Below are 12,024 nucleotides of genomic sequence, written 5' to 3'. Positions count from 1 at the left end.
AATACAGAGAGAACACTGCTGGGGCATCAGTTTGAAGATACACAGGCACCTCAGGGGGAAGGGGAACGGGGGCACCTCAGCCGGAAGATGGTACAACGCCACTGCTCCTGGAGGGGGCTACATGCCCTCTGCAATGTCCTGGGGAGTGCAAAGCCACAGTCTCTCTAGTGGGTGGTTTGCCCACTGCTTGGTCCCGGGATTGCAAAGTCACAGTCTCTCTAGTGGGTGGTTTGCCCACTTCTTGGTCCTGGGGAGTGCAAAGCCACAGTCTCTCTAGTGGGTAGTTTGCCCACTGCTTGGTCCTAGGGAGTGCAAGCCACAGTCTCTCCAGTGGATGGCTTCTCCACTACTTGATCCTGGGGAGTGCAAAGCCACAGTCTCTCTAGTGGGTGGTTTGCCCACTGCTTGATCCTGGGGAGTGAAAAGCCACAGTCTCTCTAGTAGGTGGTTTGCCCACTGCTTGGTCCTGGGGAGTGCCAAGCCACAGTCTCTCTAATGGGTGGTTTGCCCACTGCTTCGTCCTGGGGAGTGCAAGGCCACAGTATCTCTAGTGGATGGCTTCTCCTTTGGTTCTGGAGGGAGCTTTGTGCCCAATGTGCTTCATCCTGGCAAGGAGGGGGTGAGTTGATGCCTTCTTCGACTGGTTCTGGAGGGGGCCTTGTGCCCAGTGTGCTTCATACTGGCAAGGAGCGGGTGAGTGGATGCCTTCTTCCACTTGTTCTGGAGGGGGGCCTTGTGCCCAGTGTGCTTCATCCTGGCTAGGAGGGGGTGAGTGGATGCCTTCTTCCACTGGTTCTGGAGAGGGCTTTGTGCCCTGTGATGTAGTCTCTCACCTGGGTGTCACACCTACAGTTGTTGCAGGGGCCAGGCCGCACTACAGCCCATGTAGTCACAACTACACACTGCTCACCGGCGGTGACGGCTACTCAGTGGTGGCAGTTGTGGGGCTGGCGGCAGTGCTGTCAGTGGTGGGGGGAGGCTCCAACCCTTCCCCTGCAGCCTTGGACGGCTGCCCACTGGGGCTGCTGCTGCTGGCAGTGGTGCAGGTGGCGGTGCTGGTGGCGGTGCTGGCAGTGGTGCAGGTGGCAATGCTGCCCATGGTGGGGGGCGGCTCCAGCTCTTCCCCTGCAGCCTCGGACGGCTGCCCACTGCGGATGCTGCTGCTGGCAGTGGTGCTGCTGGTAGTGGTGCAGGTGGCGGTCCTGGTGGTGGTGCAGGTGGCAGGGGGAGGCTCCAACCCTTCCCCTGAAGCCTCGGATGGCTGAAGTGCCATGGCTGGTGTTGTTTGGCCAGATGCTGCTCCAGCCCCAGGTACCAGATCCATCCTTCCTGCGGTGTCTGTGCCTTTTACATTGCCCCTGGCAACTGTTGTTTCCTTCCTGCCCTTGGCAGCTGGTGGTGCCTCCTTGCTTCGGCCAGCTGGTGTTTCCTTACTGCTCTTGCTAGCTGGTGGTGCCTCCTTGCCCTTGCTAGTTGGTGGTGCCTACCTGCCCTTGCTAGCTGGTGGCCTCTTCTTGCCCTTGGCTTGTGGTGCAGGCACACTGGCAGTGCTGATGGGTGCCTCCTTGGAGCCTCTCACACATGCAGTAGCTGCACAAACTACAGTGGCCGTGGACTGGGTGGCTGAAGTCCTGGCCTAGGTTGTGCCCAACCTGGTCCGAAGTGAAGGATGGGGGGGAGCGGCAAGGAATAGGACAAGGGGGAGAGGAAAAGCCTTTTAGGGACACTTGGGCTGGAGGAGGCTGAAGGTTTGGGAGTGGAGGAAGAGGGAGTGGTTGTAGGTGGTGTCAGTCTGCTGTGTTTGGGTACAGGTGCATGAGCTGGATGCTGCTGTGAGGTGGATGGCTGTTGGGTGGGTGTGTGCTTGCATTTGTGTACTTTGGGAGGAGGGGTCACAGACACAGTGGGAGAGGACACAGGGGATGTGTGCATGGATTTGGGGGTGGTGACTGCCAGTGAGGTGTGTAGTGCTGGGCATGCTGGTGATGGAGGTAGTGCATGAGGATGTAGTGCATGCAGGTGTGAGTGGAGATGCTATTGGGAGGGAGGTGGACGAGGAAGAAGAGGGGGACACAGTGGAGGCAGTGGATGTTGGTGTGTTTGCATGGGGATGGTGCTTTTGTGAGTGCCTGTGACATGAAGCGTGGTGCTTGTTTTTGCCTGAGCCACTTCTGTGTGTTGATTTGGGTGGATGCTGGTCTGAAGGTGTGCTTGGGATAGGCTGGGGCTGAGGGGATTGGGCCTGGGTAGAGGAAGTTGGAGGGGGAAGCTGGCGACAGGGGCAATGGCTGCCATCAATGCGGAGGCCAGTGCCTGGAATGCTCTTTGTTGGGCTGCCACGCCAGAGTGAATGCCCTGCATGTATGCATTTGTTTGTTGAAAATGCCTCTCGACACCCTGGATGGCATTCAGTATGTTCGACTGCCCAACAGTGAGGGATCTCAGGAGGTCAATAGCCTCCTCACAGAGGGCAGCAGGGCTGACTGGGGCAGGGCCTGAGGTGCCTGGGCAAAGGAGATGCCCACCCTCCTGGGTGAGTGGGCACAAGAAACACACTGTGGGGCTGATGGGAGGGTGGTGCTGGTAGGGGGGTGGAGGCTGTAGCTGTTGTTGGGGTGGGCACAGAGGTGTCCGCCACTGCCAGGGACCATCCATCAGAGGAGGACTCGCTGTCTGTAGTGTCCCCTCCTGTCTCCTTCGTGGTGCTCCCCTCGCCCTCCGTCCCACTGGTGCCCTCACCCTCGGTGGATTCGGCCTTCAGGCCCATGTGGGATGCAGCTCCCTCCGTCGTCGGTGCCTCTGCTCCTCCGCCAGATGATGCTAATTCACACAAGGGCAGGGTGACAAAACAAAAGGAGGGGGAGAGACAGAGGATACACTTGGTCAATGCCAGCACAACACTACTGTTGGCATAAACAACACAAAGTGAAAAGCCCTATGCACTAGGCCATGAACAACCAGTTACAAAGAGAGTCACCAGCCCATGGGGTACTTAGCATATCGCCATTAGCTGCACACCTGAAACAAACAGGGCCCTGCCCAGTAGTAGATGCCCACTAACACCATTGGGGTTGGAGTGCTTCAGAGCCTGACCAACAAGGAACCTACCCTGCCATGTTCCCCCTGGCATAGGGGCACCCACAGTTCACATCCCCCACCCAGGTAAAACCTTACCACGCGCAAACTCATGATTCTGAATCTGTACCCACCCCCTTGTGGCTGCTGTGATGCCCTCAAGCGCCCATCCAACTCGAGATAGGCCACCTCCAGGATGCTGAACATCAGGGGGGTCAGGTTACAACAGGCACCCCTTCCTCATTAGGAGGCCAGCCCCAGCTGGGCCTCCGCCATCTTTCTTGCTCAGCGGCACAGATCCTCCCACCGTTTGCGGTAGTGGGTGCTCCGCCTGCCAAAGACCCCCAGGTTCCGCACCTCCTTTGCGATGGCACGCCAAATACCCTTTTTCTGATGGGCGTTGACCTGCATGAAAAAGACACCAGAAAAGGGATTAGTCATACCATCCGGACTGTCATACTCATGGCCTACCATGCCCCTCCCATCCCCTTACGCACATACATTGACCACCATATATGAGCACTCTGCCCAGGACCCCTCAGCCCCCCCTACATGTGGCTTACACACATAGCACTCCATAAATTTATGTCCCATGCATCATGCTCACAGTGTACTCACCTGTTTGTCTGGAGAGCTATAGAGTAAAGTGTGATGGGGTAGGACCCCATCCACCAGTCTCTCCAACTCCTCCGAAGTGAACGCAGGGGCCCTTTCCCCAGACACATGAGTCATTGTCACTTCCAGACACAGGTCACAGCAGCACTTTGCAGTGTAGGTCCTCTCCTGTTGAAGTTAAGGTAGCAAGTGAGTAAACAGTTAGAAAATGGCAGTAACGTCCACAGCGGTGCGTACTGTCAATGCCAGCATACGTCACCATTGGCTCCTGGAACCCATAGGGCCTAATGTTAGCCAATGCAAAGTTGGACGGCGATCGCCGACCGCTACGGTGCACAATGCCAGCAGAATTACCTAATTTCCACTTGTCTCTCCTCACAGGTCAGGCAGCCGCCATTTCAGGGGGTTACAGGCCATGGCACTGCATCACAGCAGACATTGGCACATCAACTGACTCTTGAAATCACATACTGTTTCTGTAAAGGAAGAGATGCATCATTATTTCAACATACGTGTGAATATGTCCCTCTGCTCACTGTTTTTCTCCCCAGACTTAAACCGCTGAGGATGAATATGAGATGGAAACATCCTCCCGTGTACAGACCCCTGGTGGACCTGGCGACAATGGAGGACAGACACATTATCCTAACCTACAGACTTGATAGGGCCACAATCCAAGAACTGTGTGCACAATTGGAGCCAGACCTGATTTCAGCTATCCGTCAGCCTACAGGTATCCCCCCTCTAGTGCAGGTCCTGTCAGTGCTTCCTTCCAAGCGACAGTGGCCATGGCATCAGGGATGTCACAGCCTATGTTCTCCAAAGTGTTGACCAGAGTGTTGTCTGCCCTGCTGAAACACATGCGCAGCTACATCGTATTCCCCCAGGTGGAGGATTTGGCCACAGACTTCTATGCCCTGGGACATATCCCCAACATCATTGGTGCCATTGATGGTACACATGAGGCATTTGCCTCCCCCCCGGAGGAATGAACAAGTGTTCAGGAATAGAAAAAGCTATCACTCTCTGAATGTGCAGATGGTGTGTTTGGCGGACCAGTACATCTCCCATGTGAATGCCAAGTATCCTGGCTCTGTGCATGATGCCTTCATCTTGAGGAATAGCAGCATTCCATATATGATGTCTCAACTCCAGAGGCACAGGGTGTTGCTAATACGTGAGCCCATGGTCCCCACCCAGTTGATGTAGGAATATGGGTGTGGGGTTGTCCCTGAGGGTGAATGTCTGGCTAACAGGTATCCCTTGATATTTACAGGTGACTCTGGTTACCCCAACCTGTCATAGCTACTGACCCCAGTGAGGAATGCCAGGACAAGGGCAGAGGAACGTTACAATGAGGCACCTGGGCGAACAAGGAGGATCATTGAAAGAACCTGTGGCCTCCTGAAGGCCAGGTTCCGGTGCCTCATCTGACAGGTGGATCCCTGTACTACTCACCCAAGAAGGTGTGCCAGATCATCGTTGCATGTTGCATGTTGCACAACCTGGCCTTGAGACGCCAGGTGCCTTTTCTGCAGGAGGATGAGCCTGGAGATGGTCTTGTGGCAGCGATGGAGCCTGTGGACAGTGAGGAAGAGGAGTCAGAAGAAGAAGATGTGGACAACAGAGAATCACTCATGTAACAGTACTTCCAGTGACACACAGGTAAGACACTGTAACTTCACTTTCCATTGCAGTTTTGTGTTGGACATTGTACATGGCAGTCTGAATTTCCATATTGTATGCCCACTTACTGTACCCTTTGGCATCTCTATGTTCAGATCTATGTGCCCCACTCTGGCTCCTGGTGTGTTCCCTGCTGCCCACTACAGGTCATACCTATGTATACATGACTGTACAGTTGAATTGCAATGTTTACAGCTTGATAAACAAATAAATATTTGAACAATTGACAGACTCCATACTTGTATTAGTTCCAGGAGTGTTTATTTTTGCGCAAATAAGTGGAGGGGGTATTACAATGATGATGGAGGAAAGTCCAGGGTAGTGTCCAGTCTATTGGTATCACAGGTGCATTGTCCAATTGGGCATAGGAAGGGGAGTAATAGCAGTTCAAGGTGGACAGGATAACAGAGTGGGACGGAAGGGTGACAATCAGGAGGGTCTTATTTCCTGGTGGGGGTCTTGGCATGGACCATTTGCGTGGTGGTTCTCCTTCTGCAGGGGGTGGGGTGCTGGTGGCCGGTTGTTCCTGTGGTGGGGCCTCATGTCCAATAGTGCCGGCGGAGGTGGAGGGCTGTTCATCGGTATGGCTAGTGTCAGGGGCCCGTTGGTGTGCCACTGCCTCCCTCATGGTGTTGGCCATGTCAGCCAGCGGCCCTGCAATGGTGGCCAGGATTGGGTGGATGTGTCTGAGGTCCTCCCTGATGCCCAGGTACTGTCCCTCCTGCATCCGCTGGGTCTCCTGCAACTTGTACAGTATCTGGCCCAAGGTATCCTGGGAATGTTGGTATGCTCCCAGGATCCCTGCAAGTGCCTCGTGGAGAGTGGGATCCCTGGGCCTGTCCTCCCTCTGTCGCACAGCAGTCCTCCCAGCTTCCCTGTTGTCCTGTGCCTCTGCCCCTGAACCGTGTGCCCATTGCCACTGACCCCAGGTCCCTGATCTTCCTGTGTTTGTGGGGTTGCTTGAGGTCCCTGTAGTGGTGGACACACTGCTGATTGACATGTCCTTGGGACAGAGGTATGGGCCCACTGGGTGGGTGCTGTGCTGGTGTTTCCTGAGGGAGGAGGCTCTGTGGTGGCATGGGACTGTGGCAGGGTAACCGACTGTCCAGAGGTCCCTGATGGGCCAAGTTGGTCATCGTGATCAAGGCATGCAGAGCTGCTGTCATCACTGTGGCCCTCTTCTGGGGGGGACTGGATGTTGGTGGTATCTCCTCTCCGATGACGTTGAGTGGGGGTCCTGTGGGGATGTATATGCAGTGTTATTGTATCTGCGTGTGCCATCATGTGCAAGGGTGTGTTTCCCTGTATGGTTGTGATTGCCCTGTCAGCTTTGCCTTGTGTGAGTGGTGATTTTGTGGGCTAGGTGATTCTCTCTAATGTGCAAACTTTAGTGATGGGTGTCCTTGCAGGTCTGTGATGGGTTTAAATGCATTGGTGTGGCATGCAGGGATTGGTTTTGTGATGGGTGGATTGTGATAGTGGGTTATATGTGAGGGGTTGGAGTGAAGGGTGTGAGGGTAGGGGTAGGAGTTTGTGATGGCATGCAGGTAGGGTGGGGGATATAATTGTAAGGATTCCAGTCCTCCTGCTACTCCTGCGAGAACCTCAGGATGCATAATTGCCAAGACTTGCTCCTCCCATGTTGTTAGTTGTTAGGGAGGAGGTGGGGGTCCACTGCCAGTCCTCTTTACGGCTACCTGGTGTCTTGGAACCACTGAGCGCACCTTCCCCGTAGGTCGTTCCACCTCTTCCTGATGTCATCCCTTGTTCTGGGGTGCCGTCCCACGGCGTTGAACCTGTCCACGACTCTCCGCCACAGCTCCATCTTCCTAGCAATGGACGTCTGCTGCACCTGTGATCCGAATAGCTGTGGCTCTGCCCAGATGATTTCCTCCACCATGACCCTTAGCTCCTCCTCTGAAAACCTGGGGTGTCTTTGGGGTGCCATGGATGTGGTGTGAGTGGTATGTGTGAGGGTGTGTGGGGTGCTGTGTTGGGGTGGGTGCTGTAAGGTGCATGGATGGAGTATGGGTGATGGTGTTCTGTGGCTCAGATTGAGTGGGTGCTCCTGGCTTGTCTCTCTCTCAGTTGGCATTTTTTTTTCTTTCGTTGAGAGGGTTATGAGTAATATAGGTGTGTGTTTTGTAGTGGTCTGAGAGTGTAGGTGTGGTGTATGTATGTGTGTCAGGTGTGTCTATTTTGAAGTGTCCAATGTGGTGTAGTTTTGTTAGTGTGTGTGTATTTTGAGTGCAGAGGTGTGTACCGCCAATGGTTTACCGCAGTTGAAAGACCGCCGCTGTGATTCATCAGTCCTGATACTGTGGGTGTATTTCTGTTGGCGTAACAGTGTGGGTTTTGGTACCTCCAATTTATCACTGACCTTTGGGCTGGCAGACTCGTGTGGGTGTCTGTATAGTGGCGGATTTCTCTGTGAGGGTCATAATACCCGTAGCGGTATACCGCCGCAGTCAAGGTATGTTGATGGCCGTCAGCACAGCAGTAATCGGCATTTACCACCAGGGTTGTAATGTGGGCCTAACAGCTTTAGAAAAGTTCAAGTTAGATGAGAAATATCTGCATGACTAAACTAATGCTCAAGGAGAGCTTTTTTCTAACGTATTTTATCGCTTGTTGAGTGAATATGTTGAGACAATGGATGCAAGAGATTATCTCATGTGTGAGCAAATTCCTTCATCAGTAGAGGAAGGAGTTACGTACCACAGTCTTCCATTAACCTATGGAATAAGCTATAGTTTGCTACTAACAAGGTTCTATAATCAAGAGCATATACAGTATTTTTACTCTAACTACGATTTGGTGTTTTCGTTTGTTCCTATTATTAGATATTTGAGTAGAGTAGCTAAGGATCATGCTATAGTATTAGTTAGAGGATTCTTTGAGCCTACACTAACATTTGGAACTGCATATGCGCACAAGAAGAACCTCACCTGCTTGCTTACACCTTTAGAAAAGAGATTTATATGCCATACTGATGACAGGAGAAAAGCAATAAAAGAAAAACTAGAAAAAGGCTTAGAGAAAAGGACTTTTAAGAATGATTATGCTTACACTGCAATTAAAATGCAAGGAAAATTAGCACAAGATGCATTACATGTAGTGAAGCTTTGTATATGTAGGCCAAAATCATGCACTGACACTTTATTTGTGGGAACGAGTGAATGTAGGCATGTGTTTCTGTTTCAGAGTAAATGGACATTTATGTTAATTGGTCAGGACCCTGCGATTCCTGGTATCTATTATATTTGTGGACATAATGCTTATTACCGTCTTCTAAGAGGATGGTATGGGACATGTTATTTGGGAACAGTTTTCCCAAAGATTTATCAGATAGATGATTTAAAGATGTTTCCAAAATCGACTGAATTACATCATAAGCGACAGAGGAGGGAAACCTCTTCTGCAGTTGTGGGAGATATCTTTGGTGCAGTGATTCCTTCATTTGGAGTCATCCTGAATTTGATCAAGATATTAAAGTTGTCTACTATTGTGGATAACATGCTGACAGATTTTACAGGGGCAATACTCCTGATAGATACTGAATTAGCTGCAGGAAGAGCTATGACGCTTCAAAATTGCCTTGCTTTAGACATCCTTTTAGCGAAGGATGGCGGAGTCTGTAAAACGATTAACTCTAGCCATTGCTGCTCTTATATAACAGATAACAGCAAGGAGATAAGAGATTTACTTACTAACCTGACTAACTCAAGTAAGGATTTGAAGGAATTGAAGGAACCAGGTGTTTGGAAAAAGGTTGGAAAGGGATTTGCTTCAGTGAGAAATTGGCTTAGTAACACTTAGAGTGGGGTATTATTAAAAATAATACAGTGAATATTAATTGTGGTTACTTGTATATTAGGATTATGGGGTGCATGTAAATTGTGTCAAAAGATTACATTGAAAAGGTCTAAAAATAATCAGAGGGGGGAAGAACAAAACAGGGAAATAATTTATAGAGAAGACTTGAGAAGGAGACAAAATACTGAAGAAATTGAGTTGTGAAAATGTTGATGGTAAAGTAGTGTGATGACATATTTAGTCATCAGAGGAGGGACTGCTGAAGCAGATATGTTAATCAGAAGCATTGATGAGTGTTTATGAATTTTGAATAATAAGAAAAACGTAGAAGTAAATAACATAGAAAATTGGGGGCATATTTATACTCCGTTTGCGCCGAATTTGCGTCATTTTTTTCGACGCAAATTCGACGCAAAACTAACTCCATATTTATACTTTGGCGTTAGACGCGTCTAGCGCCAAAGTTCATGGAGTTAGCGTCATTTTTTTGCGTGAACACCTTCCTTGCGTTAATGATATGCAAGGTAGGCGTTCCCGTCTTAAAAAATGACTCCGATGCATATGCGTCGTATTTATACTCCCGGGCAAAAATGACCCCCGGGAGTGGGCGGGTCTAAAAAACCTGCATTAGCGCCGGATTTTAGCGCCTGGGTCAGGGCAGGCGTTAAGGGACCTGTGGGCTCAGAATGAGCCCAGAGGTGCCCTCCCCTGCCCCCAGGGACACCCCCTGCCACCCTTGCCCACCCCAGGAGGACACCCAAGGATGGAGGGACCCACCCCAGGGACATTAAGGTAAGTTCAGGTAAGTATTTTTTTTTAAAAAAAATTGTGGCATAGGGGGGCCTGATTTGTGCCCCCCTACATGCCACTATGCCCAATGACCATGCCCAGGGGACAGAAGTCCCCTGGGCATGGCCATTGGGCAAGGGGGCATGACTCCTGTCTTTGCTAAGACAGGAGTCATTTCAATGGGGGTTGGGCGTCGTAAAAAAATGGCGCAAATCGGGTTGAGGCGATTTTTTTGCCTCAGCCTGACTTGCACCATTTGTGGACGCCCATACGCCATTTTCCCCCTACGCCGGCGCTGCCTGGTGTACGTAGTTTTTTTTAACGCACACCAGACAGCGCCGGCGGCTAACGCCGGCTAACGTCATTGAATAAAAACGGCGCCCGCATGGCGCTTCAGAATGGCGTTAGCCGGCGCTAATTTTTTTGGCGCAAAACTGCGTTAGCGCAGTTTTGCGTCAAAAAGTATAAATATGGCCCTTAATGTGCATGTTTGAAAATGTGCCCAGGGAGAGTGGTCACCAAGATTCACAAATTATACTAAAAAAGTGACTAAAAATATGTGAAATGTTGAAAATGTATTAAAATGATGTAGTAATATGTCATATTGGGATATATAACGTATGTTTTGCATTATATTGTAGAGCTAACGTAGCCGAAGTTGTTGCCTAGTTTGCCAGGCCTTATGCAGAGGCTGAAAAATAAAGCAATGTAGAAAAGCTAATGTCCTGAACTGACCATGAATTGATCGTTGTTTAGTACACTCTGCTTACCTAGAATTTTCTGCGATGAACCGACGGACAGGAGATGGTGGAACTAGAGTATGTATAAAAATAGGTGTAAAGAAGACTGGATGTACTTTCCCAGGACACGAACAATAGAGACGCTGACTGGAGAAAAAGATGCAACATTTTCGATACCGGATGAGCCGGATGATGAGGACATTGTACAGTGAACCAATCAACACCTTGAGAACTGTGTAATACTAGAATTCATAGATTTGAAGAACCAAAATTATTGGGTAGAGTCATAACTGGTGACTAATTGACCAATTAGGAATTGGGGGATAGTCTGGGTGACTTTGATATACTATTGTGACAAAGGGGAAAAACTTCAGAACAGATGCAGATGCAGAACTAATGGATGTAGGAAAGTACCATCTTGCTTGGCATCTTACCCCCATTTTTACTTGTGTGTCAGTTTGTTTTTGCCTGTGTCACTGGGATCCTGCTAGCCAGGACCCCAGTGCTCATAGTATGTGGCCTAAATGTGTTCCCTGTGTGGTGGCTTACTGTGTCACTGAGGCTCTGCTAACCAGAACCTCAGTGCTTATGCTCTCTCTGTCTTTTAAATTGTCACTGCAGGCTATTGACCATTTTTACCAATTCTGATTGGCACACTGGAACACCCTTATAATCCCCTAGTATATGGTGCCTAGGTACCTAGGGTATTGGGGTTCCAGGAGATCCCTATGGGCTGCAGCGTTTCTTTTGCCACCCATAGGGAGCTCAGACAATTCTTACACAGGACTGCCACAGCAGCCTGAGCAAAATAACGTCCACGTTATTTCACAGCAATTTTACACTGCACTTAAGTAACTTATAAGTCACCTATATGTCTAACCCTCACTTGGTGAAGGTTAGGTGCAAAGTTACTAAGTGAGACTGCACCTTGAAGCAGCCTCCCCCAGCCTCTGGAAATGCTTTAAAGGGCACAGATGGTGACCTCCTTGCATAAGCCAGTCTACACCGGTTCAGGGATCCCCCAGCCTCTGCTCTGGCGCCAAACTGGACAAAGGAAAGGGGAGTGACCACTCCCCTGTCCATCACCACCCCAGAGGCTCTTACTGGTTATGTAGCCAATCCTCCTCTGAGGGCTATTTAGGGTCTCTCCTGTGGTTTCCTCTTCAGATAACGAATGCAAGAGCTCACCAGAGTTCCTCTGCATCTCCCTCTTCAACTTCTGGCAAAGATCAACTGCTGACTGCTCCAGGACGCCTGCAAAACCGTAACAAAGTAAGAAGAAGACTACCAACAACATTGTAGC

This window comes from Pleurodeles waltl, chromosome 9, assembly GCF_031143425.1.
Source record: "Pleurodeles waltl isolate 20211129_DDA chromosome 9, aPleWal1.hap1.20221129, whole genome shotgun sequence".
Classification (NCBI taxonomy): domain Eukaryota; kingdom Metazoa; phylum Chordata; class Amphibia; order Caudata; family Salamandridae; genus Pleurodeles; species Pleurodeles waltl.
Note: the sequence above shows the minus strand (reverse complement) of the source record.